The 26,625-nt window shown below is 44.7% G+C and overlaps 1 protein-coding gene and 2 long non-coding RNA genes across 43 annotated transcripts in view; 1 reads left to right on the plus strand and 2 right to left on the minus strand.

Annotated features, from left to right (window-relative positions):
- The window catches only part of CACNA1C (calcium voltage-gated channel subunit alpha1 C), a 746,135-nt gene that overhangs the window by 358,728 nt on the left and 360,782 nt on the right, over positions 1 to 26,625 (plus strand). The gene's annotated exons all lie outside the window — the stretch shown is intronic.
- On the minus strand, positions 199 to 10,221 carry LOC144297459 (uncharacterized). Of its 2 annotated transcripts, XR_013364517.1 has the most exons (5): positions 9,956 to 10,221; positions 9,106 to 9,288; positions 8,007 to 8,254; positions 2,848 to 3,099; positions 199 to 2,459 (listed from the first exon to the last, which is right to left on the minus strand). It is a non-coding gene; the product is annotated as an uncharacterized LOC144297459 (long non-coding RNA). The 2 variants fall into 2 exon arrangements; XR_013364516.1 differs by lacking the exon at positions 9,106 to 9,288.
- LOC144297460 (uncharacterized) overlaps positions 20,487 to 26,625 on the minus strand; it is a 28,333-nt gene continuing 22,194 nt past the window's right edge. Inside the window, exon 4 of the long non-coding RNA XR_013364518.1 lies at positions 20,487 to 20,831. This is a non-coding gene — a long non-coding RNA (uncharacterized LOC144297460). The remainder of the gene's footprint in view (positions 20,832 to 26,625) is intronic.

Here is a 26,625-nt window from a genome sequence, read left to right on the forward strand (position 1 = left end):
GCAGTCTAGTGCCTGCCTTTGGACCAGGGTGTGATGCTGGAGACCTAGGATCGAGTCCCACGTTGGGCTCCCTGCATGGAGCCTGCTTCTCCCTCTGCCTGTGTCTCTGCCTCTCTCGCTCTCTCTCTCCCTGTGTCTCTGATGAATAAATAAAGTCGTAAAAAATAAAATAAAATAAAATAAATACTGTATGTTAGAGAATTTTAATTTGATTAAATAAATCTGATGTGGGGCCTCGGCATCAGCATTTTGATGAGCTCTCCTACAACTCCAAGACACTGGATTCTCAGCGACCCCCAGGCCCCTCTTCCTGGATGAGGCAGGTTCTTGGTCTCATTGAAAATGGCCCGGGCACCCAGCCTAGAGTCACTGCCCTGCTGCCCTGAGACTCCAGTAATGATTTTCCACAAATTGAATCAGGCATGACTCCTCCCTCTTAGCTTCCTTCATAGTGTGTCTACAGTGAATACCACCTGCAGCTCTTAACATTGTTCTTGGTCTTGGGGGCCCAGTCCATATTTCACCCACTTTTTAAGGCCTGGTTACATCGATCAACTCACTGGACTTGAAACACAGCATCATGTGATACTTCATTGATTTTTCTTCATTTCATGTCACTTGGAATGGCTTATGACTGAAAGGTAACTGAGATGGGATCTAATCTAATTGTCCTTAGGTAGGGGTATGCATGAGCAACTCTTCAGGAAGCTTTCTAAAAATATGCAAGTGCAGGGACTCCAGGAGGCTCATGATCTGGTGAACATTCCCTCAATAGTGCTGTGGCAGAGACATCAATTACCCTCTAATAGCCATTCCTACCCTTCTTCTATCACTGTTTGTTTCTTTCTTTATCCTCTGCCAAAAATGTGATGGCTGGAGCTCTCGCTGCCATCTTGGTCCATGGATAGGAGGTCCACACCCTGGAGATGTGTCAATGGAGAGTTGGCAGCATCTGGCATGTATAAATTATGTAGGTACTGTTTACCTCCAGATTTTTATATAAGAAGGAATAAGTAAGCTTCTACTTTGTTTAATTCACAAAAAGAGGAAGCCCAGACCTGTCCCTGGAGACTCAGATCCTGGATGTTGGATGTCTATTCCTCTTGCTTTTTTCAGGAGCTTAATAAATTCTTTGCACTTGTAGCACACACAGTACTTACACTTCCTTTGCAAATACTCCAAAATGAACACATTGTCAGGCATATACGATTAACCAGAAATATTCAGTTAATTGGATTGCCCCTCTTCCTATTTCTATACAAAGAAGTTCAGTGGTAGAGTCAGGATTTCTGAGATTTCTTTCTGATTCTGTCAATAGCTAGTTCTGAGGCCTTGTAGCTAACCAATCCACTATAGAAAGATAAACTTTGACCAAATGACCTTCACACTCCATCCATTTCTAACAGACTATGAGGATGACCTTAGTTCTAAGAAGTATTGTGTGATATGGGCAGGAATTTAGAACCCATGAACCTGATTGGTGAAGTTCACTCAGTGACACTGCTGGTTGGAGCATGACTGGGAAGGAAGGGAGGGCGATGATGAAAAATAGTGACCTTGGAGGGTTGCATTGTCAAAAGCAAGATGAAAGTTCAGTTGCTTCCTTATACGTACCCATAAAGGGAGATGAATTCAAGAAGACAGTGAACATGACTAGAACTGGTAGGTGAGGTTATCCCTGAAACCTGGCATCTTGGTGAAAAACCCTTAGATGCTTCCTTTAACCTTACCTTCCTCCTTCACCTATGGCCTGTCATCCTGAATATCTAATTCAAAAGATGAGATCATGTAATTACTCCTTAGGAAAATACATCTACCAGATGGCCTAGATAGGAGACCAGTTCTTTGCAGAGGAGAATTTTGATAGCACCTCAGCCAAAAGAGCAATCTTGTTAGATCTGTCAAAGAGGCGAGGCTGCTTGCCCCTTTGCTCTCCATGCATGAAGTGTCGAGAGGATGCTGGCTGTGCTATCAGGTGCCCCTTCAATCATCCCTGAGTTTTGACGTTTATTGAAGTGTCCCGGATTTCTCAAGATTCTCTGCCTAGTTCTTTCTTCTTGGCATCTGGGCAGCAGAACGGTCCCATGGATATTCTGTTCCCCACCCCTCGCCGAACAGTGTCTGCCCAGTGGAGCTTTGTGCCTAGGTTTAATGTACATTCTTAGACGTTATCATAGCAGCAAAGTCCCATGATTCCAGCATTTTCATTCCTTTTAATTTGTCCACAGTTGTCACTTAGTTCTGTCCCCAGAATGGGCATTGAAATGAGCTGAAGATAGAGATGGACTTTGCACTTGTAGTACACACAGTACGGGGTAGTCAGCCTGAGCAACAAAGGCAGGCCAGATTGTCAGATGCCTACTTTTGTTCATTCACCCTAGGAAAGACGTTATGAACGCAGGTGAACACAGGCAGTTCAGCAGTCTTCAAACCAGCGTGAACAGCTTCATATGAAATACCTAGGTGGGCATGTGGTTTGACAGATAAGGTTTATGGAAGGTGGAAACAGAGTGAATAAACACCACTTGACCAAAAAAAAAAAAAAAAAAAACACCACTTGGTCTGTTCTCGGGCCATTTGTTTACCATCTTGGTATGGTACAACAATGATGACTAGATGGGGGCTTTTACTGTGTCATCCCAATTAGAAAGTCATCTTTAGTGACTGCCTTCCTTATTGTGCTATTAATCAGCTACAGCACACACTTTGACAGTGCAGCTAGACAAGAGCACTCCTCGCAGCCTCCACAGAATGACTAAAGAGCAATGCAGTGCCTCAACTGGGACCAAGTGCGGTTTTCTGCACATGAACCAGTCCTGCTTGTTGTCATCCCTGTGCTATTCTTACCTCTCAAATTGGTTTGTTCAGGAGCAACAACGGGATGGGCATTGATGAAGTTTGCTGTAAGCACCTCCTCGTTTTGTGACAGGGAGCTGAAGACAGTGCCTGAGAGCCATGTTGGTGTATGGTGGTGTCCCACTCCTTTTGATGGTCCCCTGGCCACAGTGAATGTGCGAACACCACTGGCCCTGATGGGTACCAGTGTTCTCATGACTGCACTCATGCACCCGTCTTCTCTACCAGGATCCTGTCCTTTTCCTGTGCATAATTTCATAATGGTTTTGATTAGTGGAATAAGAGCATCAACATTTTCTACTCTTTATTACAATTTTTCAAACACATAGAACTTTGTAGTATATTAGCTAGAATTAGGTGCTGTCTTGATATTATAACGGTTGTTTGCCGTACTCAAGCCAAGTTTAGAAACTAACTCATCAGGAAGGCCTCCCCTCATCTGTAGTAGCAATGTATCGGCCAGTGCCAGGCCCCCCAATCAAGACAGGGAGTCGCTGGGTGCCCACCCTCATTAATAGATAGTGCTTTTGGGGATGGCATCAAGTAAGTGGTCCTGTTCTGTGCATGTCACATAACCTACCCTGCCTTATAACCCTAGGCTCTTCAAATCTCAATCAATCGATCAATCAATATTGCTTTTGGCATTTTGAGAAAAGGAAAACATTTATGTTCACTAGCTATAGATGCCATGTAGTTGAGTGAAAATGGGGATATGGTAAGACGCTCTAAGTGTGGGAAAGATATGGTCATATGCACCTTATGAGGTTAGAGTTAGAGAGGGGAAAGACCCAAGGTATAAAAGTGCCAGTTAGGTGCCTAGGACATGACTGTCATGGTCTTTATAGTAAAAAAAAAAAAAAAAAAAAAAAAAAAATTCCCCTACAAATCCTTTAGGAAATTACCAGGCTGCAGAGTGGCCTTTTCAGGAAGGCCGCCACAGCTGGTTTCGCTCCATTCAGATGAGAAGTCTGTTGCCGGGGCAGTGGAGCTCCAGTTGGAAGTACAGGAGTTGGTTTGCATTTAGGGGCCATGCTATTTGGAAAAATACCCATCTTTAAACACTCACAACCCACCAGTGTGGTGAGATGCTATCTCTTTGAAAGGCTCACTGGAGCTAAGAAAGACTAAGTTGGTATCTTCCCACTTCTAGAGGGGCGCACATATGCGGAGTGCAGAGGTGGGTGGTTCACCCATATGATCTTCTTCCCTCCCTCCATCCCTGTCCATCTCATAGTAGAATCTGCATAAGTTAAAAGCACAGATAATGGCACTCTACCTGAGTAGAATGTAAAAGAGAACCACTGGGATCCCTGGGTGGCGCAGTGGTTTGGCGCCTGCCTTTGGCCCGGGACGTGATCCTGAAGACCTGGGATGGAATCCCACATTGGGCTCCCGGTGCATGGAGCCTGCTTCTCCCTCTGCCTGTGTCTCTGCCTCTCTCTCTGACTATCATAAATAAATAATTTTTTTTAAAAAGTTTAAAAAAATAAAAAATAATAAAAAAATAAAAGAGAACCACCTTCCTCGTGCTAGTGTGAGAGGGTTGGGTGGGTGTGTCAGGACAGTCATCACACATTTCTGAACCTCAGTTGCCCATCTGAGAAATAAATACAGGAGTTAACATTGAAGCACAGTAATAAAAGTAATAATGACTAACATTGGGCTCTTCCATGTGCTAAGTGCCATTTTAAGCACTGTAAGTGTTTTGATTCACTTCATCCTCATAATAACCTATGAGGTAGGTACAATTATATTTCTGTTTTACAGGTGCAAAAGCTGTGCACTGGGGTTGAATCCAGGGACCCTTACTTTAGTGCAGAGGCCACATGCTTAGCCAGAATGTTCTTTATCCAAGATTCTAAATTATGTGAGATTAGGAGAGAAAAACAGTTACCCTGAAACCTCTATAAAAACCACCTGGCCAGTTGGAGATACAAAAGCAATTTCTAAAAACAACAATGATAAATCAGAGATGAAGGGAAGGATTATATAATAAGAGGTGCTACGACGGTTTAGCTACTTGGAAAAAATATCAAAGCAATTTAGATCCTCATCTCATACAGTTTTGCCACAATTTCCAAGTTGATTAAATAGATTAATGGAAAAAGAAGAAAATAGAAGTGAATATCAGATCTTTAGCTGGGGAGGACTTTAATAGCTCAAATACAATGGAAAAAATTACAAAAGTCAATGATAGTTCTAACTTCAAAAAATGGGAAATCTCTACAACCAGAAATAGAAAGTCAAGTAATGAATTTGTTAAAGTACTTACCACAAATGTAGTGTTTTGCCTTCTATATTTAAAAATATATCCAAAGGAATAAGAAACACAAAGACTATAATAGATAAATGAGCAAAAGATCCACACAATATCCTCCTAATAAACATTTGGGAAAATGTTTGATGTAAGTAATAACTAATAAAAATTCTAATTTAGAAATAAATTCCATATTAATATCATTATATATGTGCATACACATTACATATAAGTATATGGCTTTGTATAAATATATGTACACACATATACACATATTTCCTAGCTCTGTAGTTGCTGGAAGGACAGAGAAGTGACACCCCAGGAATATTAGCAAAACTAGCATCCAGTTCTTGGTCTCTAAATAGTGCTCTCCACTAAAATAAATCAAAGGCAAAGTAAACACAAGAGAATCCTGCAATATCTGGTGCCAGAAAGTAGTGCCACTGAAGGATGTGTCCAAGGACATAGGAGCCAGTTCAAAGAGCTAAATCTGAGATGATTTGAGCTTCAAAATAAATGACATTAACAGATTGAATAAAGTAAGAATCCATGAATCCATACTGATGCAGATAACTCAAAGAGTAAATAAGTGGGGAAGAATAAGAACAGCTTGCCCATGAAACAAAATGCTAACTAACAAATGTGAAAGGAATGATGGCATTAGAAAGTCACCACTCAGCCATAGCCCATTGGTTCAAATAAGAATCGCCAATGTACACTAAAACCAGCAAGTGTTCCTTTCACAAAGAACAGAATACTCATATAGTCTCAAAGTATCTCCCCAGAAATTACTTATTAAATAGTAACCTTCCAGGGCAGCAGCCCAAATACCAAGAGATCGAGGTTGAGCTCACCATAAATGGGACAAGCCCACATCATGTACCCACACTGTGATACCTTGAGATGGATACAACATCGTTTATGTGTATTCCTGCCCAGAATGCATAACCTTAATCTAATCATGAGAAAACATCAGAAAATCCCCAAATCGAGGGACATTTTACAAATATCCTGGCTTTTCCTTTCCAAAACATGTCACGGTCATGAAAGGCAAAGGAAGACTGAGAGAATCCTTCCATTTAAAGGACACTAAAGAGATATGACAAATAAATGTAATGCACTTGATTTTGAATTGAATGCAGAAATAGATTGGGGGGTTGGCTATTAAGAATGATGGGTGATGTTTCTAGCAGCAATGGCCACAATAGCCAAACTGTGGAAGGAGCCTCGGTGTCCATCGAAAGATGAATGGATATAGAAGATGTGGTTTATGTATACAATGGGATATTCCTCAGCCATTAGAAATGACAAATACCCACCATTTGCTTCAACGTGGATGGAACTGGAGGGTATTATGCTGAGTGAAGTAAGTCAGTCGGAGAAGGACAAACATTATATGTTCTCATTCATGTGGGGAATATAAATAATAGTGAAAGGGAATATAAGGGAAGGGAGAAGAAATGTGTGGGAAATATCGGAAAGGGAGACATAACGTAAAGACTGCTAACTCTGGGAAATGAACTAGGGGTGGTAGAAGGGGAGGAGGGCGGGGGGTGGGACTGATTGGGTGACGGGCACTGGGGGTTATTCTGTATGTTGGTAAATTGAACACCAATTAAAATAAATAAATAAATAAATAAATAAATAAATAAATAAATAAATGGAAAATAAAAGAATGATGGGTGAAATTTAAGGTCTTCAGTTTAGATACAGTATCAATGTAAATTTTCTAATTTTGCTACATGAGAATGACTGCTCTTTTGAAATATATCCTGAAGTATTTAGATGCAAAGGGATATTGCATTTGTTACTTACTCTCAGATGACCCAGAAAGAAAAAAATATATGTACATATTTATGTATGTATATGTATTACAGATACAATACTACATCTATTGAGAGAGAATGATCAAGCAAATAAGATACAATGCTAACAATTGAGCAGTCTGGGTGACAGGTAGCTAAGAGTACCTTTTACTACTCTTGCAACTTTTCTGTAAGTTTGAAATCATTTTGAGATAAAAAGTTAAACAATAATGAATGCCTGTTTTGCCTCCAGAATTAGTAAGGGAAGCAGAGTGTGAGGGCAAAGCAGGAACTCCTGAGCCCTTCCAACAGAAAGGGCTTCCGTCAACTTGTCTGGAATGTAACTTGGCAGTTTGCATTCAGACCCTGAAAAGTATTCATAACTTTTAGCCCTGCTTCTACTCGAAGAAAATATATAGATATGTAAAGATTTAGGTACAAATATCATATTGCAGTGTTATTTTCAAAAGTGAAAAATTGGAAACAACCTAAGTATTCGACGATCGGGACTGGTGTGGTCCCTCTAAGCAATAAGATGTGCCTGCTGAATGATATCTTGGATAAGTCTTTAACAGCATTACCAGATGCTTATCTTATAATGTCTTGTGAAATACCAGAAAACCATGTACATGCTGTAGAATCTCAATTACATTTAAAACATATATTTTAAAATCCAGAAAGAAGTAAACCAGAATTGTAAGATATGCCTATGTAGCATTTCCTTCTTCTTTCTAATGTTTTTCAATAATATCACATTTTTTATCGTAAGCAAATATTCTGAAGTCAGAAAATCATGGCGAAAACGAATAAAGTAGCAATGACCCTGTGAAGAAAGTCCAGTGTGTAGACAGTCTTCCCTCCCAGGAGCCCTGAAGCCATCCTCCTGGACCTGCTCCTGTCCCAGTTCTTCAAAGAGGAACGAACACAAGAGGGTCAAAGTGACAATATGGAGGGTGACCCTCCTGTGGGTCATGGGAGGTTCTGTAGAATCTCATTTAAACCCCCAGTAGATAAGGAAACAGTCTAGGAGGGATTGAATGATTACACAAGGTCAACATTTAATTAAAGGTAATTAATTAATTAATTACCTTTAAGTCCAACTCCACAGGCTGGAGTCCCTGTGAGCTTGAATGACTCCAGAACTTGTGGCCTGACTTCTTGCCCTGGCTGGCCCCTGGGCAATGCCAACAGGGACTGGAATCAGCATGCTGCTCCTTAGGTTTCCATCCTGACTAGTCAGCTTGCTTGCCTCCTCTTCATCTTGGTTTTCCTCAGGCTTCTTATTTGAAAGACAAGCATCCTTCTTTTTCTCCTGTAATTCTCATCCCTTAGTGGCCTAAGGGAAAGGTAAAATGTTTGCCTAAATGTTGGAAGCATTAGCGTATCATCCAGTCCACTTTCGAAGGTAATTTACATAGCCTTCGAGTAGCAAGGAGCCCATGCTGTTAGAATGGCTCTGGCCCCGTGTTCTTCATCACCTCAGAAGTCATAACTGCAGGGGACACTGCAGGGAGAGATTTAATTTGGCATCCGGAAGACTTTCTAACAGTAAGAGTGAATAAACAGAAATAAATTATGCAAAGACACCATTCACTCTCTCCCAGAGAGCCTTGAGAAGAAATGCCTAACATTTGGGTATCTTCTTTGGTGTTCAGAGTGCAATGGCACTTGTCACCCTATCAGATTTTTATAAGGGCATCCCGAGAAAGTCAGGACACAAATCATTACAAGGAAACAAGGCTCAGAGAGATTAAGTTACTTGCCTCCACTCATTGGTGATTTGGGCCAGTCTTCTGACTTCTAGACCCTTATTCTTTCTACTCCTTGGGATTTAAGATCTTCCTCAAAGACTGCCCCCAGGGCAGGGAGATGAGCTAGATCCTTTCTAACACTGCTTCCCTCCCCAACAGCTTGATTTACCTCAGCTAGGTGGGTTTGTCCATTGCTATCAACTTTTCTCCTTCAGGTTACGCCAACTCGTGAAAAAGATTCATACAAGGCAGGAGATGTATTGGAGCTCCCATTTGGCCACTCTTAATTTGTCCTATTCTAGAGGAGACCACCTTCAGATGAAGGCGCCCAGCACCGCTGCAGTTCAGCAGGTGTTTATTAGCACACACTGATGATGCTGCTAGAACAGGGGAGAGCTGAAAGAGGGGAAAAGCTTGCCATAGGCCTAGAACTTACTCTAGGCCCAGAGAATAATGGTGTTGGTTCATTAGGATGACTCCATTTCCATCTGGCAGAGGAATTATACTGTTGTTAGGCAAAACTTGGCTTTGAAGTCTGACACATCAGGGTTCGGTGCTGACTTCATTCCTAGTTATATGACTTCCAGATAATTCTCTAACCTCGTTGACTCTTAGTTTCCTTAGTTGTAAAACAAAGATAATAAGCTCAAGGTTTCATAGCAAGGGTTAATAAGATGGCAAATACCAAAAGCCTGCTGTAATCAACTCTCAACAATTTAATTGTATTCCTAAATTTAACAGATATGTCATACTTTAGGGTTCCCATTGTATATTTGGGAAAGACAAGCTCATAATTCATTTGGTGTTCCTAAGCTACATTTCTAGGGCCTCTCCCACTCCTTTCTTCAATCTCTGCCCTCATAGATCTATGTGAATGCCCCAAGGTGGAGACATCCAAAAGCCCAGTTCAGGGACTCTTACACATACTCTGAGCTGGTGGTGGCCATTCATGGGCCCCAGCCTTATCTGAAGCCCCTGCAGGCAGAGTGTGACTGTAACCACCCGAATTACTCTTGTTCACCCAGCAGCCTCAGATTGGCTGCTGGAGTTTCATTCTGTGTTCCACAAGCGGCCCTGATGATTTATGTCCCGTGACCCAGTGCTCTGCACCCACAAGCCTGCAGCCTCCCACCTGCCGGAAGTCGTTGGGAATTAAAAACACCAGTGAAAACAAACAGCTGCAATGTATTATGTCAGAGCTGTTTCCTTCCTCTTGAAGATGGTCTCCAGAGGTAATTTACTTTAGGTCACCTACTCTCTGTTGAGGTTATTAGTTTAAAAATGACCTGAAATGTTCAAAGATGTGCAGGTAAAGAAGAGGGAAAGGCATTTTTCCATGGTTAGCAGGCTACCAGGGCAGGATATCCACACATTGGTTCCCTCCCATTGCCAGAAAGCCGATCTGCTCTATTTTCTTCCAAATGTATTTCCATGTGCTCGATATGTGTGAGTGGGATCCTGGGTTAGAGACCCAGATCTGCCATTTGCCTGCTGAGTGACCTGCTCCCTCTGAGCACTTGCTCCTCTGGCACCAGTGTCTTGTCTTGTAGACTAAGAGGGCTGACATCTGCCTGACCTCATTATAGATTGCTTTGAGGTCACACAAGGCAGCACAAGTGAAAGCTCATGGTAGATTCTAGAGTGGAGATTCAGAATGAAGTAAGTTGTCACAACTTTTGGCAAAAAGAATGTATGGCAGTGATATAGATATCTTTCCCCAAAAACGTAAGGCTGGAAAAAAAAAAAAAAAAACAACTCAAGGCTGGTCCTAAGGCTGTTAGAGTACACGCAGTTTTTAAGTAGTAAGAAAAAAAAGCTGGAAGATTTTAGCATAGGGAGACCTCAAAAGCCTAGAAAAGGAGTAAAAACTTCTCCAAACAAAACAAAACAAAACCCTAAGCATCCTCTTTGTTTCTCTGTGACAATTTCCCAAACTATTTTAAGCCACATTGATTCTCAAGAGAGAAACCGCCACCAAGCATGGATGAGAAGTTTCATTTCCCTGCCACTGCTGTGAAATACCCAGTGCTAATTTAAAGATCTAGATTTTTCTAATAAAAACAACCAGAATGTGTTAGGCAGAGTTATTCCAACTCTGCCCATCTGTCTTTCTATCTATTATATCTGTCCATTTAGCCTGCCAATTTCCAAATGATTTAAGGGGGTTTTATTAAATTTGAAGACCCTTTGAAAGAGGACAATCATAGCCCCGCTTTGATTTTTACATTAACAGGGCAGTATTTTTTTTTTTTAAGAGCCATGTTTGTCTCTGTCCTATTTTGGGGCCCAGGTACATGGTTCCTATTTTTAGTAGCTCTGTGGTATTGTGAATCTGAGATTTCAACCACCAGTGAGTCAGAAGGTCTGGCTGCCCAGAGATACGTGACTCAGATGGGCAGGAATAGTCTGTTCGCCAGGAGATGAGGGCTTAAAGGGGAGCTTTTGTGCTTAGTGAAAAACATAAATGAAAACATGGTGTTTAAATAGAATTCTATTACCCTTCCGGAGGGTTCTTTCCCCTCCTCCCTGAAACTTCTCATCCCCTATCCAAGGAAGAACTGGTGCCAACTCATTAGCCATTTCCTCCTCTTTAGGAGTGTCCTGGGGAAGAGGTTTCTGGGCCACATCAGACTTCAGAGTTAATAGAACAGCCTCCTCGTAGGCAGAAATGGTAGAAGAATGAAGCAGATGGAGTGCAGATGTTGGGGTAGGTGAGGGTCACAGGGAGAATATTTTTCTTTTTTAAGAGTGAGAAACTGGAAGAACAGGTGGCTGCATCTGAAAAGGGGGAAGGAATGGATTGGTATTTTCTTGATTTGACATTGGGTCTGAAATGCCATAGAATTTATTTAGCGATTCACCATGCATCCATGCATCTACCTATCCAAACATCCCGTTACACAAGATTTGACATACATACTGACAGCTGACTACATCCTGGGCCCTTTTCCAGATACTAGGAGAAGAATACCTGCCCTCAAGAAGAGTACAGGTTGGTGGAAGGTAGACAGGAAGAGAGGCAGTTTTGCCGCAGGATCCTTCCAAGGCCAAGGTTTAGTGATTGCAAGTTGTCGGGAACTTGGACCCTTCAGAAAGTCTCTGGTAGCAGCTCTGGTTGTGGGGTAGATGAGCCCTTGGGGTACACCACTGGATAAACAAACCCAGAGGAGACCAGGATCATGGGCTTTGGCCCTGTGGGTACCCTCCTCCTGTTATACTTTTCCTACACCCAGACCCCTCTTGGAGCCAAGCAACTGCAGGGTGCTCTGGGCATGGGCATAAGGGTTCCAGTGACCAGAAGCTCCCCAGCCCCACCTGATTGAAAATGCTTATCATGGAAGCTGGGATAGTTGTGTTTTTAGCTGCAGTTTAGATTTTGCAGTGTTCCATGAAAGCTCCTGAATCTCTTCCCTAAATAACAAAGTTCTGTTTGGTATTTGGTGAAATGTTTAGAGCGCAGTGTTCAACTGAGCAGAACTAAGCTGCTGACAAATACTGTCTCAGTCATTTAATAATAATAGCTAACATTTGTATAGCACTCTACAGTGTAAAGCTCTTTGCAGCAGCCCTGTGAGATCCATCTGAGGGCAGGGTTATCGTGTGCGTTTCACCCATGGAAAATGGGCTGCCCACAGTTGCTGAGAAACGTGCCCCAGGGCCCACGGCTAGTAAGGCCAAATGTGGGACTCTTGGGTCCTGAGCCAGAATCACAGTTCTCCAATACCCCCTCTGAAAGCATCAGTGACCGAACCCCTCCCCTCTAACGACGATTTGGTCCCTGCCTCTGGTCTGCCCCCTCCAATGTGCCACAGGCTGCCACCACTCAAATCATCCCCACTCTCCTTCATTGTGTCTGTTTCCTGCTTCAGCACCTGGAAAAACTCTTCCAGGATTAAGTCCAGCCTCTTAACACTGGCATACCCCTGCTTTGCCTGGTTCTATCTCACTCTCCCACCATACCTCCTCCCTACCCTCCAGTGGCATTTTTTTACAGCCAGGCTGACTTTTCTCTGTGGTGGAGCTTGCTTTGGTCAACTTTAAATCCCACTGTTGGCTCTCTGTAAGGTGGAAGAGGGGCAACTCTTTGTTTTCTGTTATAGCTTCCTTGTATCTAACAAGGGGCTAGTTGATGAGCAGCAAACCCTTTTGGAATCAGTAAGTCAAAGAATCAGAGTGAAATGGGTATCTGTGTAGACATAACAGTTACCATGACAGAGTCAGGAGCAGAATAAGGCTGCTTGTGAGCAAGAGGCTGTTGAAATAGATGCTAAGGGGAAAAAGAGAACATTGTTAGGACCCACATCATCAGTAATATCAAGTATGTTGCTTAGGGCGTCTTGGAGTCAAAAGTGGCCTGCAAACCAGAGATGTCCCCCTGCCTCCCAGTAGAAGTTGGTATGGGGAGTCATGGCCCTTCCCAGTTGATTGGCAGTGGCCACAGATGGCTTATCTCAGGTGCTGGCTGGGCAGAAGCCATTCTTCTGCTCCCCGGTAATTGGGTAAGGCCTGGAGGGATGGGGTGTGGGTTGGGAAGGAGAGTTTGAAGTAACGATGGAGAAGACAATTACTTGGAGATTGGGCCCCCTCAGGGGATTCAATGGAAGTGTGAGAACATCAGACACTTTGGAGGGAGTGCCATCCAAAGTGGTGTCAAGGGCTTGCCTAGACCCGAAGAAATGGGAGGACACCCCTCCTCTGTGTCCCTTCCTCCCCCGAATTCACCCCCTTCCCCCATCACCTCCCCACATGGAGCTATTATATTGATCACTTTAAACTGGTTTAATAGCTTTTACGGGCAAAACTGATCATCTTATTATGAGTTACCATATTGTTTTATGGGATAAATGCTCCCCCTTTTTTTCTCCAGATTTCAGTATTAGCCTTTGTTTTAAAGAATAATCTTAAAATTATACTTATGCAAGTAATACATAATCATTATAGAAAAATTAAAAGATTTAAAAAGGAAAAAAATCTATTCAAAATATCAGACCTCAGGGACACTGCTTTTATGCATATATCCTTCAAACCTTAACCATACAAATGCAGAAATATATAATTTTTTAAAAAGAATCCTGCTACACATAGTACTAGATAGCCTGGCTCTTCTTTAATTACGTACCATTGAATAGCCTTCTGTGGCATTAAATATGAATCTACAGTATCATTGTAATAGTAACCTATTATCAAATTATATGAAGGTACCACAATGTATTTAATCAATTTCCTGTTTGGAGAACATTCTCTATCATCAACAGCACTATGAGAAATAACTTTATTCTTCTATATATACCTTTTTAATATATGCAACTTTATTCAGTATACATCTCTTTTTGTACTTGCTTTCCTGATGAGGAATTTTAGTAGGGGGATTTGTAGGTGAAATGCTAGGCCCTCTTGCATATGTTGTCAAGACCCTTACGAAAGCTCTTTCAAATCTAGATTCTCAATTGCAGAGTATGTAATTCCTCATACCCATGCTAGTTATCTGAGCATTGTCTTTACTAATCTGAAAAGAATGAACAAACAAGCATGATATAGCATGGGAAAATGTTTTCTGAACCAACCTTCATTCTTTTAAAACACAGCTCAAGAGCCACCTGTAAAATCTTTAATGAAATATGTCTAGACTCAGGCAGGGGCATCCTTATTTCTACTTACTGTTGAAGTAAAATTCTGGTGCAACAACAAAAAAATTGGATAGTTGCTAGAAACATAGCGAGATGGGATTGATTTGATCTGTATCTGAAATTTCCTTGAAAAGAGATCATAGTCCACGTCTAACTGTTGACTTGATGTACTGGGGCCTTTGATTCCCAACCAGCTTTGGACTTTGGTTGAAATGCAGTGTAGGCACTTTGGAGACCACGTGAGAAGTAGCTGTAACGTGGGAGGTGTGCTGGGATCGGCCTAGGGCCCTGGGCCTCGCCAGGCCAGGCTGCTCCATCCCGTCCCTTGGACAGGCCCCTGCCATCCTCACCTGTCGAGGTCTGAAGCAGCAAGGAAAGAGCCTGTGCACTGGGGAGACGGCCCTGGGTCCCTTGCCCACATGCTAGCTGTGCAACTTGGGCAGGTGATGTGCACAATGATCATGCCTTTGGCCTCATAGACTTGTGTGAGGATCAGGTAACGCTTTAAGAGCTTGGGACAAGATAATCACCTTCCTTTTACCCTTTTGCCCGCCATCAGTTCCAATGAATGATTAAATGATCTGATCTCTAAAAACCCTTTTAGATAAAATTTCCTTAAGATTTCAAGTCAGCACAAGTGAGATCCTGCCTTTTGAAGCATTGATTTCAGCGTCAGGGTGGACTCCTAGCTCTGGAGGAGCTGCTTTCGCTGGCTTTGCATTTTGCACAGGTAGCCAGGCCTCAGTGCTCACACAGAGACCTTCTCCTGTGCTGGCCCTACTCTGCTGTGATGTTGTCCATGCACTTCTGTTAGCTTTGTGCCTTCATGGCTTTTGTCCAGTGTGGAAAATGAATTTCCTGAGGATGAGCCCATGTCTGTCATCTCTTTGATGGTCCCCAACCCCCAGCTCTCCAACCACCTCATCTCATGTACATCTGTGTGATGGGCCACATTAAGGCATGACTAACAGGTCAATAGGGAATTTGACTGATGGGATTTATTTTATTGGGTCAGCCCTCCTCGTCCTGGCTGTGATGTCCTACTCACTGCAGCCCGTCTGCACACCATCAAGACCCCCACTCAGCTCATAGCTGCATGTAACTCTCACTTATGCTACTTACTTGCATAAGTATAATTTTAAGATTATTCTTTAAAACAAAGGCTAATACTGAAATCTGGAGAAAAAAAGGGGGGAGCATTTATCCCATAAAACAATATGGTAACTCATAATAAGATGATCAGTTTTGCCCGTAAAACCTATTAAACCAGTTTAAAGTGATCAATATAATAGCTCCATGTGGGGAGGTGATGGGGGAAGGGGGTGAATTCGGGGGAGGAAGGGACACAGAGGAGGGGTGTCCTCCCATTTCTTCGGGTCTAGGCAAGCCCTTGACACCACTTTGGATGGCACTCCCTCCAAAGTGTCTGATGTTCTCACACTTCCATTGAATCCCCTGAGGGGGCCCAATCTCCAAGTAATTGTCTTCCAAGAGTCCATAGTGTGCTGTCCTGGCAGGTCTCCACCTGTCCTCATGGGTTAGAACAATGGGAGTGATAATGGGGCCCAGCCATTTGTTAGGAAAATAAAACAGAACATATTATTTCCAAATATTACAGAAAAGGAATGGCTCATTTATTATTAGCCACTTAAATATTATTTCTAAAGAAATGGCTTCCCTCGGGTTCATCAGTCTCATCTCCAGTGTATAATATGAATGTAATTGCTGAGTTAAACTTCCAACAATATTACTTTCCCTGTAACTCATGCTAAGTGCCCTCCATGATGGAGCAGAGTTCTCTTGGGGCTCCACTTTATGCATGTACCGGTGCCTTTTCTTTTCCCTGCCCTATGCTCTCACCTATCCTAAGAGGAGTTAATCCACACACATGTCTATCCTGAGTCCTTTTCACATTTCCAACACTTTGTGCATTTACCTCGGGGACTCATTCACCTGCTTCATTGATTCAACAAATATTTACGAGAGAGATAATAGCCACTTGCTTGGAACGTAGAGTTTCTTTCTAATCTCATGAATGGAATATGACTAGCACAGTACTTGGCACATAGTACGTACTCAATAGGTTTTTTTTTTTTAAAGATTTTATTTATTTATTCATGATAGTCACACAGAGAGAGACAGAGAGGCAGAGACACAGGCAGAGGGAGAAGCAGGCTCCATGCAGGGAGCCCGACATGGGATTCAATCCCCGGTCTCCAGGATCGCGCCCCGGGCCAAAGGCAGGCGCCAAACCGCTGTGCCACCCAGGGATCCCAGTTTTTTTTTTTTTTTTTTTAAAGCAACTCTCTTGGTGCTTGATAGGCTGTGTCAAATGTGGAAGCCCTGGGGCCTAGCTAGATTTGCCTGGATGAGACACTTTGGCTGCTTTCTTCAACAGAACATGTGAAATATAATCATTTAATCATACATGTGATCATATATTTAATCAAGATACCCCAAAGCCATCATTTCGAACATCCATGCTATAGCAGAATGAAGTGACACCTCTGTTTTATCAGGGAATGCAGAGTTCTTCGTGCCTGTATTACGTCCACAGCTAGTCTTTGTGGTGCTTCTGTATAATGGTTAGAGTTTGCTTCCTTTCTTGCAGGATGCTTTTCTTTTTCTCTCAGTGTGTCTCTTTGTGATAACAAGGATCTTAGGTTTATTTAGTGTTTTTCGTGTGCATTTTATTTAGTCCTTCCATCAGCTCTACAAGGTAAATAGAATCATCTCTGATTTGTTGATTAGAATGTGGGGAGGAGCGCCTGGGTGGCTCAGTGGTTGAGCATCTGCCTTCAGCTCAGGTTATGATCTCAGGGTCCTGGGATTGAGTTCCGCATTGGGCTCCCTGCTCAGCCGGGAGTCTGCTTCTCCCTCACCTGCTGCCCCTCTCCCCCTCCTTCTCTCTCTTTCTCTCTCAAACAAATAAATAAAACCTTTTTAAAAAGAAGAGGGGGAACTCCTGCAGCTTTTAAGAGTTAAGCAGTGTGACCACATGGAGAGGAGAAGAGGACAGTGGGACAGAGAAGCAGGTCTGATTCTAAGCCTGGGGCTCTTTCTCTGCCAGCAGCCTGCCTCCTCTAGCAACTGCTTACCTTCGTCTCAGGTACAGACCTTGTTCAAAAGTGAGTGTAAGTGACTGGGTAAAGGTTTAAGAGGTTGCGCTTCGAAGAGAATGTTTGAGCCCTAGTGCACAGGTTTGTGACCTCTCTCTTTATTGGCTCTTGACAGACATCTTTCTTCTCTTTCTCTGATGTATAAACAAGGAAGATGGATAGCAGATAAGGTTGCCAGATTTAGCAAAAGACAAAGCAAACAAAAACAGTAACAACAAAAAATCTAAGATACCCACTTAAATTCAAATTTCAGATAAACATTTTTCATATATATATATATATATATATAATGATCTTTCTTTCTTCTTCTTCTTCTTCTTCTTCTTCTTCTTCTTCTTCTTCTTCTTCTTCTTCTTCTTCTTCTTCTTCTTCTTCTTCTCCTCCTCCTTCTTCTTCTTCTTCTTTTTCTTCTTCTTCTCCTTCTTCTTCTTCTTCTTCTTCTTCTTCTTCTTCTTCTTCTTCTTCTTCTTGTCTAGCTGTAATTCAGATCTAGCTGGGTGTCCTTATTTTATCTATAGTTCTAATAGCCGAGCTCTGGCTGCATGAGGGGTCTCGGCTCAGTAATGACAGGAGTGCCTGGAGTGGGAATGGAGGCCGGGAAGAGAAACCGTAGGTTGCAAAATCTATAGTGTTAATTAGATAATGCTTCCTGGAAACAATGGGTCCTGAGCTGCTGTTTACACAGCAGTAGGGAAATGGTTTGGCAGGTAGCTGGAGAAGGAGCTATTCATGTGAACAGGAGAGTAGCAAATGGGAAAAGGATGCTGGCCAGAGACACATGCACAGCCCCAACGAGGGCCCGTTTTCTTTGACTAAAAGTAAATTACTTTTCGAACATAACTGTTTTGTCCCCTGCCTAATGATCAGTTTGGATCCTGTCCTAAGAAGAGAGAAAGCGGTGTTGCCTGCCCTTGGGCTCTCGGGAGGATCTGACAGTGATTGTTTGAAAATCTTTGGTGCCCTCAGGCAGTAAATTTAAGGAGCAACCCACCTTGAGGATGGAATTAGGTTGCTAAAGACATCTTTTAGGCGGTCTGGAATTTCTTGAAATCTGGGATGTCCTTGTTTTTTCTCTAGAGCGTTTTGAGATCTCCCAAGCCCTTTTAAGGCTGATTGCTACCTGCTATGAGGGAATTTGCCTGTGAAGATCCTAGGTTAAGGAAGTTTACAGGGTCAGCTGAAAATTGACAGCCTGTTAAATGGGATGATGCAGCAAAGATGAGAAGTTCTTTGTGATGTCCATCGTCTGGGTGTGCAAGTGTTTTTGCATGTGTGCCTTCTCACACTTCTTTCTGAAGGTTCTCTTGCCCCCAGGGGGGTAGGGACATGCCTCATGTCCTCGACTGAGTCTCTCTCCTTCTCCTTTCTTTCTTTTAATTTAAATTCTATTTGCCAACATATAGTATAACACCCAGTGCTCTCATCCCGTCAAGTGCCCCCCTCAGTGCCTGTCACCCAGTCACCCCATCCCCCTACTCACCTCCCCTTCCACTACCCCTTGTTTGTTTCCCAGAGTTAGGAGTCTCTCATATTTTGTCACCTTCTCTAATTTTCACCACTCACTCAGTTTCCCCTCTTCCCTTATGGTCCTCTGCACTACTTTTTATATTCCTCGTAAGAGTGAAACCATATGATGATTGTCCTTCTCCGATTGACTTACTTCACTCAGCATAATACCCTCCAGTTCCATCCATGTGGGAGTAAATGGTGGGTATTTATCTCTTCTGATGGCTGAGTAATATTCCATTGCATACATAGACCACATCTTCTTTATCCATTCATCTGTTGAAGAACATCGTGGCTCCTTCCACAGTTTGGCTGTTGTGGACATTGCTGCTTTCTTTTTAGGGTGGTTTACATTCCAGATCCAAGGACCAAGCAATTCCCCTTTAAAATTTATATTATGCTATTTTTTCGTGAGGGCTCATCATACGTCAGATACACAGGAAGATGCATAGTCCAAACCTCCTCCTTGAATGGGTTTTTGAATGCCAACTGGGTGCCTGGCCATGTCAGAGCTTTTACCTTTCCTTCAGCATCCATGCTCCTGGAGGGAACACCAGCAAGGGGCTGAGGGTGCTGGGGACTTGCCTTGTGCCCCACAGCTAATAAGCAGCAGAGTTGAGGCTCGAACTCATGACTTTTGACTCTAACATCTTACCTTCTACCTGCCCCAATGTCAGTCAAGACACGGATGATGAGCTATTACAAGGTAAATGGTGTGCAGTGATGTGGGATGACATGGATTGAACTCCTGTTTCTTTAAGGCATATTCACTTTGACAAGCTGGTGCTACAGCCCCAAGAGACTGGGCTTGGGGTTTTGCCTCGCTTTCAGAATATTAAGTCCAGCTTTTCCCAAACATCTGGAACCAAAGCTGGGTATCATGCAAGGTCAAGCTCTGTGGCCTTGAACCTTGCAGCTTTGGGTTTGAATAATCTGGAGAAGCATTGCCTGCTGAGAACCAGGAGAAAGGCAAGCAGGTGGCCTTCTCACCAGTGGATTGTGGGAATGGTTGAAATTCACTGGATTGCTCCGTTCTCCCCAAGAGTGCCATGGGGGTGAGGAGTAGGGGGTGTTGGAAGTACTTGCAAGTTTGCAGAGGCCAAGGAGGACTTTGCAAGAATCTGCGGTGCAGGGATGGTGTATAAACTATAGAGCCATGCTGGATACAGGTACCACTCTAGATACAGACACTGCCTTCTCTCCTCTTTCCACCCGTATGCCAGGTGTTAACTCCTTAATAGCTGCATCATGGGTCCTGGGGCCCCAAGGAAGGACTGGTGTGGGAGACTTGGAGGGCAAGGGTGCTTAGGGCAGTAGCTATTAACTAACTAGTTCTGAAGTATTTTAATGGTTTAAATACTTGGTAATGGGATGCCTCAGTGATTGAGCATCTGTCTTCGGCTCAGGGTATGATCCTGGGGTCCTGGGATCGAGTCCTGCATTGGGCTCCCCACAGGGAGGCTGCTTCTCTCTCTGCCTATGTCTCTGACTCTCTCTGTGTGTCTCCCATGAATAAATAAATAAAATCTTAAAAATAAATAAATAAATACTTGGTTAACTCCTAAGCGATTTATTATATATATTAACTTGGATAATCTTCACAAATAACTCTAGGAGTTAGATTCTGTTAACATTGCTGTTTCATTGTTATTGAAACTGAGACACAAAGTCCTGAAGTAACTTCCCCAAGATCTCACAGCTGGAAAGTGCCAGAGCTGGATTTGAACCCCTTTGCCTAATTTTGCAGACTGTGTTCTTAATTACAAGCTGATTTTCCACCTCTTTACATGAGTTGCCTCTCCTCTTTATGGAGGTCGGTCTGGGCTGGCTGCCTGAAATCATTCATTTCAGAACCACGGCATGGAGGTGGCTGAACAGGTTGGGTCATAGTGTGATGTCTCCCCGAGTTCCTAAAAGGAAGAAGGGATGATATTTAGGTGATAGCAGAGTTCCCCTTTCTTCTTTCTTCCCTGCCAAATTCCAACATCCAGGACCTGGAAGAAGGAAAGGAGAAACCGAGCCACCCACTCAGGGCCCTACCCAGCACCTCTGAGACTAGAGACTAGCTAAGTGTGTAAGGGATCTGGAGCCGTAGTCGCACTCACACTCCAAGGAGCTTTTTCCTTGATGCCCAGCCGGCCTCTGTCTTCCATCCAGAACCATGGCAGGCCCTCTGGGGTGCTGGGAGCCCACCTTCCCTGGGACCTTGCTCTCTGGGAGGCGATACCCGCGGCTTGTCTGTCTGTGGGTGGAGCTGTGAGAGGCAGGGGCTGTAGCGTGCATGCTTGTGCCCATGTGCGCACATGCATGTCTGCATATACACGTGTGTGCAGAGGTGCTCCACACACTCTCTAGGCATGGGACAAACTCATGTTGCCCAGGTTCTAGAGGAAATGTGGCCGTTGTTCCACTGCTTTGGGGCAATGGGCATACTATTTTTAAAATGTGTCACAAGACCCCAAGAAGAGCTCGATGTGTCCTCATGGCTGTGGCTCAGCCCAGGACTTCCTCACTTTCTCTGAATGTCTCCTGCACATCTGCTTCAGGGCATACCCTGGGAGCACATTTCAAGGAGGATGACTCCCTTTGTCTTCCAGTGTGACAGAGTGTAGGCTTGCTGGGTCTCAGCAGCAGGTGATGGGAAGGTCTTACAAGGTGACATTTAGAAATAAACATTTTGCTTATTTCTAATAAATATAATAAATATTTGTATCCACTTCATGATAAGAATATACAGGAACATACATAAATACACAAAGCAATGTATGTGTGACAATTACCTGGTTTCAGGTTCACCTCAAAGGCTCTTTTGGGAGTACCCCGTGATTTGAATCATCTGACCTCTGGATTTTTGCCCATGCCACCTCTCTTTTCAGAAGGCTAGTCCTCTGAGTGGCCCTTTGACTCTGGCTAGGGCCTCAGACCCTATCGGACTTAGGTAATCTGACCCCTTTTTGATGGTGAGGTGCCCCTCCTTGTACAGCAATGTATTCTATCTTTAGCCTCTCCCCTGCCCCGTAATTCCATAAGACCGTGCCTTACTCTGCACCCTGTCTCTAGAGGTATTTGAGCCTGCCACATGTGTGCAGTTAGCATCCAGATGAAGTAGTGGGTGCCCCCTCCTCTGCCTCCCTGCATACTCCATGCTCTTCCCACATTGTCAGTGAGGAACGGACTGAGATTTACCAGCACCCGTGATTGCCTGTCTTCCAGATCATTTCATTGTCATTTGCACTTCCGCCAACATCTGGGTCTGTGTGCAAGGCCCATTCACAGCATCCCTTATTTCATTTCCTTCTGAAGACAACTCTGCGAAGCATCTGCCAGCTGTGTAAGCATATACTTTATGGAGGTAGATGGGGGAAGGAAGGAAGGAAGCCAGGCTCCACATATTTACTTGCAGGTTTAGTAAAAAGCTTCAACAGAGGTCCTGCATGCAGCAGCCCAGAAGAAAACACAGTAGCAGGCTCTGGGCCCGACACCCACATGCTGCTTGTGCAGAGATTCCCTGTCCTGGTGAGCAGGAGTGCAGTTCCGAAGATCAGAGAATCTCGGAGGAGGGAACCCAGAAGCCAAGCGGGCCAAGCTCGCAGCTCCTGCCTTTGGAGCTTCTGGGAGGTGGACCCCCTTGCCGCACTCAGGCCTGTTCCCGCTCTGCTTCAGTTGAGCCGGAACTGTGAACACTGGGCCAGAGGGGCCCACTGGTGTCCTTGGGTGGTTCCCTCAGCTTCTTCCCGCCTTGGGAGCAGGTCTCAGACCCTGACTTCACCCTCCTGTTTCTCTCCTGCACTAGACTGTGTGTGCAGGAAGGGATGTCTCAGACCTCAGACCTGAATCCATAGGAGGGGCCAGGACCCCCAGGGGAGGACCTGGGAGTGAGGATTTCTACCCTGGGGCTGTTCTCACAGAGCCACTGGGGCTGTTCTCACAGAGCCACTGGGAACAGCCCTGGGAACATACTGAGAGAATCGGTGCCAGCTGGGAACTCTTGTGAGGTCTCGGGGAGAAAAACCTGCCCTAGAAAAAGCAGTGAGGCAGTTGTGCGGCAGACCCACTCTGAACTGTGACTGAGCCCCTGCTCGCCTGCCATGGCCCAGCAGTGGGATCGTTATCCATGGTGGGCAGGGGCCCAGGCAGCCCAGGGGAGGCCCAGGCCAGTCCTGACCCCCTGGACCTGCTGCTCCCCAGCTGGGCTACAGGTCTGCAGACCCACCTCGCTCCTCAGGGCAAGCAGCAGACAGCCCCCAGTTCTGGCCAGAGGGAACTGGGCCCTTCAGACCCAGCTAGGCTGGGATGGGGGGACTTCCAATGATTTCCAGCCCATGCTGAGTCACACAGCTTCTCAGCCACTTAGCCAGACAAGCCCAATGTGGAGGTGATTGGCATGCTTCAGAGGCCCCTGTCCTGTTGGGGTGCCTTCTCGCCGAGCCCGAGCATCTGGTGCAGACGACACCTAGTCTCCCCGACAGAACGGGGCTCACGAGCTGGGTGGGCAAGGGTTCCAGGCGAGTAGTCAGCACAAGGAGAGACACTATATTAAGGCCTGGTTATGTTTAGAAGTCATCCTGAGAATGTTTGGCATGCTGAATATAAACTCGCACTTCCGTCTGCCTGCCACACTTTAAGATCTCTCCCGGAGGGACCCGGAACGTGGGGCGCCCTGGGGAAGGAGCCGGGAATGTCTCAGGGAAAAGGTTTCTTTTTCAGGAACCAGGGGACAGTGGGAAATGACCCCTGAGCTTGCTCCCCTCCTGGACTTCCCAGATGAAAGATAGGGACGTAGATGGATGTGAGCCAGTTATGTCAGCATCCCGATGCCAGTAGGAAACGCTCCCCTTTGAAGTCCACCGATCCTCAAATGCCTTCCTAATGGACTCCCTCTGACAGCATTATTCTTTGGGGTTCAGTTAGCCCAGAACAGTGAAGAGGATGGCTGCTCTGGATGGATTCTGGCTGAATTGGAGGATGATAGCTCCAGAAAGGATGCCCCAGTCCCCTCACTTGATAGATGGAGAAACTGAGGCCCAAAGAGAGGATGGTGACATGCTCAAGGTCATACAACCATTGAGGAGCAGCCTAGGCTGCAGGTTGTGGGACTGCTTTGCTCTAATAGTACATTCCTGTGAATTGCAAAGATACGTCTAGGGTGGGAACTGAAACCATGCTTCCAATTGAGATGTCACCAAAATGCAGCTTATGGAGCTGAGACTTGGTATAGAAAACGGCCTTAGCAGGTTTGTGATAAGGAGGCAGTTCAGGCTGGGTTTTAACCAGCTAGGAAATTCCAACAGAATATCAGGGGGATTCTCCAGTACTGTCTTCATTGGAATCATCTTTTTTGAAGGTTAGGGGGGAAAATGGAAGGGTTTGCATGGGATAAACGTTTTATATCGAATGTTTGATTCTGCCAGGCCAGGAGCACCTTAGTATGAGCAGAAAGTCCTCCCTCGCTTGCAGCCTGTGCTGGCATTCTCCCTGAGATGTTAGCCCTGTGTGTGGCATGGTCATGGGTGTGCCGTGTGCCTCCTGGACTCAGGAGGAAGGTACTGTGGACAACTGGGAAGAACTCTGGACTCACACAACTCTGGCTTTAAATCCCAGCTCTGCTTTTCTGCTGCTTTATAAAGCAGCTATTGAACTATTTCAACTTCTGAGCCTCCATCTCCTGCTCCATAAAATGGGGGTAGGATTGTGTATGCATGGGGTCTGGCACCTAGTGTTCTCCAAAAAGGGCTCTGCATATAGTATATGCTCCACAAATACCACAGTCTGCTAGGAATTTGAAGATTGGTTATTTGCTTAGTCTTGGAGAGGAAAGATTAATTTCCCATGAATCAATATAGAAATATGTAGTAGTTACAGAGAAGATCAGAGAAAGAAATGGAGCAAGGTGAAAGGAGTGGCCCCAGGGTTCACAAAAGGCTTCAGAATTCTTTTTGGGGTCTCTGGCTATGATGTGCACTTTGGGAATCATGTTTGTTCACTCTGTAGTTTATTTGGAAAACTCTAGTGAGGTGACCCTTTCCTTCTTTTTTTTTTTTTTAAGATTTTATTTATTTATTCACGAGAGACACACAGAGAGGGGCAGGGACATACAAGAAGGAGAAGCATGCTGAGCAGGGGAGCCTGATATGGGACTTGATCCCAGGACCCTGGATTACACCCTGAGCTGAAGGTGGATGCTCAATCACTGAGCCACCCAGATGCCCCAAACCCCTTCATTCTTATAGCATCTTTGTTTTGGTGCCTTCTGTGGAATTTCTTCTTGCTGAGTATGTCTTCTCTCACCACACCAGAGTAAGACCAGAGACCCCACCTCACTCTACCAACTCAAGGACCCATTGCTGAGAAAAGCCCAGGACTGGGCCTTCCTCAGAGGTTAGGTTGGGACAATATTAATCCTAACTGACACTGATGGAATGGTCATCACATGCCAGCCACTGTGGCAGCCACTTTACTTCAGAGCAAACATAGGCAGCAGGACACTCTCATTACCCATTTTATAGATGAGGTAGTGGAGGCACTAGAGAGGTCCTATAATTTGCCCAAAGTCACAAGAGGTGGGATTTGAACCCTGGCAATGTGACTCTAGAGTATATGCCCTTTTTTTTTTTTTTTTTTTTTTTTAGAGTATATGCCCTTAACCACTACACTATACTGCCTTTCAAGTAGAAAAAAAGAAAGATCAAAGGGGGAGAATGAAGCAGAATATGCTCGTTGCCCATTGACAGGAGATAGAGGAAGAAGTGGCCTGGGTTGGGGGGCCAGTTAATGTCAGTGAACCCGATTAGCCCAGATGCCCCAATGGCTTGTTGTGTAGGTAACATGCACTCCCTGCAGGCTCAGTCATTGGCCATGTAAGTCCATGTAAATCCATGTAACATGTAATTTACAACCGTATAAATCCCCCCTGCTCTTCTCCCCTGAACGAGAGCTGAGCTCTGCCCCTCTTACCACCCTTGCCTGGCCCCACCGTGGCCTTCTCATCATTGGACACTAGAGTCTCTTGGGTTGGAAGGGACCGTGGAGGTCACCCAGTTCAATCTCCCACCCAACTCAGGCGTCCCTCTGTGTTCTTCCTGGCAGGACCTGTCAGATCATTGAAGGATGAAGGTGCCTTCAAATACCCATCAAATTGTTGGAATGTTCCCATAGGCCCTCTGGTCTGCTCCCTCAGGGTCTTTCTGAAGGCAGTGGCTGAAGGAACTATCAGACACTCTAACTCACGATTTTCCATCTTGGCCCTACTACATTTGGGGACAGAGACTTCGTTACTGTCAGGAGCACTCCTGTACACTGGAAGATGCTTAGCAGCATTCCTGGCCTCTACCTACCAGATGCCAGTAGCAGCCCACCCCGCCCCCACCCCCGCCTGGTTGTGATAACCAGAGATGTCTCCAGACACACCCAATATCCCCAGGGGAAACGGGGCTAAACTGTCCCTGTTGAAAGTCGCTGCCCTAATTCTACTCTGACAGCCATCAGCTAAAGAGAAATCACCTTCCTCCATCATGCCTCTGCTGAAATGCAGAGGTCTGGGGGGCTCAAAGTACACAGGCTACAGGTCCTCACAGCCATTTCCCAGCCCAGGTGTGGTTTGGTTTCCTCTGTTGCCGGTGTCAGGAGTCAGAAGTGCATAGGGAACCTCATTCCCTGGGCCCTGTCCCTGCCTCTTCTGCTCCTCTCTCCTCAGGGTGGCTAATG

The sequence above is a fragment of the Canis aureus genome, chromosome 25 (genome assembly GCF_053574225.1).
Source record: "Canis aureus isolate CA01 chromosome 25, VMU_Caureus_v.1.0, whole genome shotgun sequence".
In the NCBI taxonomy this organism is placed as follows: domain Eukaryota; kingdom Metazoa; phylum Chordata; class Mammalia; order Carnivora; family Canidae; genus Canis; species Canis aureus.